The 4,481-nt window shown below is 48.4% G+C and overlaps 1 protein-coding gene across 4 annotated transcripts in view; it reads left to right on the top strand.

Annotated features, from left to right (window-relative positions):
• The window catches only part of LOC119340556 (achilleol B synthase-like), a 27,350-nt gene that overhangs the window by 4,744 nt on the left and 18,125 nt on the right, over positions 1-4,481 (top strand). The window contains exon 1 of one of the 4 annotated variants that reach the window (XM_037612478.1): positions 3,881-3,990. The exons of the other annotated variants lie outside the window; for them this stretch is intronic. The gene's annotated coding sequence lies outside the window, so the exon portion shown is untranslated. Of the gene's footprint in view, positions 1-3,880; positions 3,991-4,481 lie in introns of those variants that run through there. 4 annotated transcript variants of the gene reach the window in all.

The raw sequence follows: 4,481 nt of genomic DNA, 5'->3' as shown, positions 1-4,481 counted from the left end.
AGCCCTGGCCTAATCACTGAAGGAAATTTTTTGAAGGGTTAAATTAAGGAAAGTTTAGCCATTTGCCCTCCCTCCCCCCAAATATGTGTATTTCTTGTTTGGCCCCGTGAGATCTTTTGCTAGCTCCGCCACTGTAGATCGCCAACTTCCACCATCACCACTGACTACGCCAGTGGTTGTGTGGAGACCCCGATCTACCGGTGGGAGTTAGTTACCCCCTTTTTGGGGCATTCAGTATGTCTCCGTTTGTTTTTGTCACTTCGGCCCTTTTCGCCCATGGTGGTTGCAAACTTAATAATGGTTCCTCTAGTTTCTTCTCTTGGACACGCAGTGTGCGCATCATCTGCAATGCATGCACCATCGGATAGGATGACGAAATCAAGTGGGCATGTAGGTCCTTGTTGTCCTCAGCTCTGGTCCTTCGGTAGTGTGGCGGTGTTCGATAAGGTTGCCTCCAACTTCTTTTCTTACTTCAGTGGTGCCTGCATCATTGAATATAGGATGAAATAGGGCTCCGCCTCCTCCTCCTCCTCCAAAAAAAAAAGTTAGGGTTTGTGCCTCTCGCCGGCGCCGGCGCAGGTCCGCCTCGTCTCTGGTGGCCCTAGGGCCATAGAGGCGCGGTGGATCCTTGCAAGGGCCGGCGGGAGGGCTCCGTTTTTAGTTATTTTTTTCAATCTTGTTAGGGTTTGTGTCCTACTCAGGAAGGCGAGACGGCGGCAACTTCCTGAAGATGGAATAAAGGCCTTCCCGTCTAGCCCCCGTTCCGGCGGTGCGCCTAGCATCGTTGGTGGGCGTGTGGAGGTGTGTCTCCGGCAGATCTATCTTTGATGGATTTGCTCGGATCTCGTTGTTGTTCGTCTACGTTCGTGTGTCTTCGGTTTGGATCCTTCCGATCTACGTTATTTTTTATCGGTGATGGTTGCTGTTCTAGGGTGCTGGTCCTATGGGGCCTTAGCACGACGACTTCCCGACTGTCTACTAAATAAGTTGTGCCCGACTCCGGCGATGGAGGGGCGATGACGGCGGCGCGCCTTCAGCTCACTTCGGTGCTTGTAGTCGTCGCTAGGTGGTCTACAAATCTGGATGTAATTTTTATTTCTGATATTCGTTGTACTGCCATGATTGAAGATGAATAGATTGAAAGTTTTTTTGAAAAAATAAAGAATATAGCGATGAAATCGAGTGAAAAAATTGCTTCTCCCTGCGAAAATAACGACCCTCCTTCCAGGTGCATAGAGCGCCTAAGAGAATCCTAAAATTTCAAAAGTGTTAGGCACAATTCAATTAAATGCTCCTCGTTTATCTAAACCGTCTTGTTCTTTATCTAAACAACATGCATGGCGCTTCTTCTCTCTTCTCTGTGCCGCCTGTTTTCCTGTGTGAAAGCAATCATGCATGCATGCTGCATGTTTCATGGCGCTCCTTCTCCTATTAAAAAGACCACACCGATCTGTGAACATCCATCTCTCCCTTCTCTTTTCTCTCTCAATCGTGTGAGCTGTAGAGGATGGAGTACGGGTACGGGGGCGGCAAGGATGGCAGCATCCATGGCCGGCTGGGCGAGGATGCATTTGACAGTGATGAGACACTTGACGGGGAAGAGGATGGTGTTGGGAAAGATGGGTCCAGCAAGAGCCATGGGAAATCATGTCGTGCGTTTATGTAATTTTCATGCATTTGCAAGACCTTAGTCGTATGATCATTGAAACAATTATCGCTAAATATCATTATATTGCAAGGAGTACAAGTTCATGTGAAATGAACAGAAAAATGATCAGGCTCACAAGTCCAAACATAAACACTAGGGATAAATATGCAAGGAGCACATGTTCACTTGAACTAGGGATAAATACTCCCTCGCAGCTTCCAAATCCTCTGCACAACTCTCTTCGGACATTCAGCAAGACGCGCAACTTCTTTAGTTACTCCTCGCTTCATTCGACCAATGCCATTCCTAGCCAAGATCATTCCATATATGTACCTCCGTTCATCGTTGTCATATTGTTTCCTCTTAACCTTGTTGTTAATGGTATCTGTTGGGGATGCAATTGGATTACAAGTTAGCACATCAGAAATATAATTTGACATGCATGGAATACTTTCAAACTGAAAACACCAAAACATACTAGGCGCCAGACTGCTACCACCGCCCCCTGTTTCTTCATCGCCGGCACAAGAACATCCAACGCCACCACTCCCTCCAGCCTCCCCAGTAGCATTGCCTCGAGGCCTCCTTGACAGACCAACACGGCGCACAGGAGCGACCGGCTCGCTCCCGGCCGTGCCTATCACGAACGATGGCATCGGTCCACCAAGATTGCTGGACGCCGGCATGACGCTACTGCCGCCCAGATGAATCGCTTCCAGCCCTCCCTGCCGAGGACGGCCCAGCCCTATATGTATTCCTACCATCCCTTCCTGCCACGGGCGGCGCAACCCAAGGTGCAGCCCTTCCTGCCGAAGCCCGCCGCCTGCCATAGGAACGGCACCAGTTCCCATGACGCGGCCGCTAGGTCCGAGCTGCGTGCGGACGAGAGGAACAGGCGGAGTTGGAGGCTCCGGCTCGCCGCGAACGATGCCTCCTCTTTCCTCTACTCTCTCCTGTACGTAGTCATCATCTGGGTTGGGCGGCACGTTCAGATCGAACGGCGCCATTGAGGAGATGGAGAAGAAGAGCGGGAGAAGATGAAGGAGTGAGGCCGTGTGGTTGTGCTTTTATAGAACAATCCACGACCTCGGGTGATTTCGCGCCAAAGAGAAAAGTTTCGCGGGTTTTCTCTCATACTCAAACGAAAACGGAGAGGGGAGGAAGATGACGACCCGTGAGAGAAGGAAACAGCCAATGCATGCATGGTAGCCAGACGCTGATTAGACGAGCGAATTCCACGGATGGGCCATGTGACGTGGGATTTTTCCTTTGCATGGGTTAGCTGAAACGGCCAGCACTAATGACGGAATTAATTTTCAAATTCAGTTTTGTTTTTGAGGGAAACCTGCGCGCGCTCTCCTCCAATCTCAATCCACCTAAATTGCAGAGCTTTTTCTTAGGCGCCCTATGCACCAGGACGGAGGGAGTACTACTTTTCTGCTGGCGACGACGTAGAACTCCAATGGCAACAACTTCGACGCACCGCCAGCCGGAATGGAGGATTCCTCGATGAAGGGATTGTATGTTATTTCTTTTGGGTCTTCTTGAAATGCTAGTGTTAGATTGATATATGAGTTTCAGCTTTTAAAAGTAATGAAAGGAAATAATAAATCAGAGGCGAACAAGCAGAATAGTCCAAGAATGTCGCCTGAATTTCCATATATCAAACTTTGAGGAAGTACAGGGGGTTTATTTCACAAAAAAGATACCAGGAACCCAAAATAGAGTGGCCGATTAGTTGGCATAATATTGTATTCGCACTAAGCGTACCATGGCTGTGTCGTTACACCATTCCGTTGCCCACCTTGTATTTTTGAGCATCGCCACGTGACTGTATCTCTATAATTTTAGAATGAAACTCCTGTATTTCTGAACATTTGCCACGTGACTGTATCTCTATAGAATGAAACTCCTTTTACCCTCGAAAAGAAAGCGAGCAGGTTTTTTTTTAGGAAAAAAAGAGAGCAGGTTTTTTTTTTGAGACAAAAAAAGAGAGCAGGTTTTTTTTTTTGAGGGTGAAAAAAAAAGAGAGCAGATGAGCACGAGCAGTGCGCAACGGCACCACCAACCATCATCTAGCGAGCAATGGGATGCGGCCCACTGTCTTCCGCATGTACGTCGCGGTCCACCTCGCGAGCCCACGGGACTGTATCTCTCTAGTTTTTTTTTCAGATGCAGCTTCTGCGCTTCACTCCACGCTCAAAAAAAAAAAAGTCGTCCCCCATGCCGCCGCCCATCCCACACCCCAACCGCAGCCGCTGCCGCCGCCGCCGCCTCGGATCTCTTGACTGCGGCCAAAGCCATCCGGGTGGCCGCCACACTGCACTACATACGTCGTCCCTGTGAGTTTGCCGTGCCGGAAATCGCATTTCGCTCTTTGCTCTTTGAAGTCGCTGCTTTATTTTTCTAGACACAATCTTTGCCACATCAATTGATGCCCAATTACTGGATGATTTATGGTATGTAAGCAACTGTAAATAAACAAACAAAGCTGAAAGTTCGCCGCTGCAATCTTTCGACTAGCCAGTATAAAAATTATGGAGCACTGCACTGCACTACATACGTCGTCCCTGTGAGTTTGCCGTGCCGGAAATCGCATTTCGCTCTTTGCTCTTTGAAGTCGCTGCTTTATTTTTCTAGACACAATCTTTGCCACATCAATTGATGCCCAATTACTGGATGATTTATGGTATGTAAGCAACTGTAAATAAACAAACAAAGCTGAAAGTTCGCCGCTGCAATCTTTCGACTAGCCAGTATAAAAATTATGGAGCAAACGAAACCGTGCACAATCTTTAAGAGGCTCCCCAGGTCCACGACAAGTAAAATAGAC

Source organism: Triticum dicoccoides, chromosome 7B (assembly GCF_002162155.2).
Source record: "Triticum dicoccoides isolate Atlit2015 ecotype Zavitan chromosome 7B, WEW_v2.0, whole genome shotgun sequence".
Classification (NCBI taxonomy): Eukaryota; Viridiplantae; Streptophyta; class Magnoliopsida; order Poales; family Poaceae; genus Triticum; species Triticum dicoccoides.
Note: the sequence above shows the minus strand (reverse complement) of the source record. Positions and strands in the feature narration are given on the sequence as shown.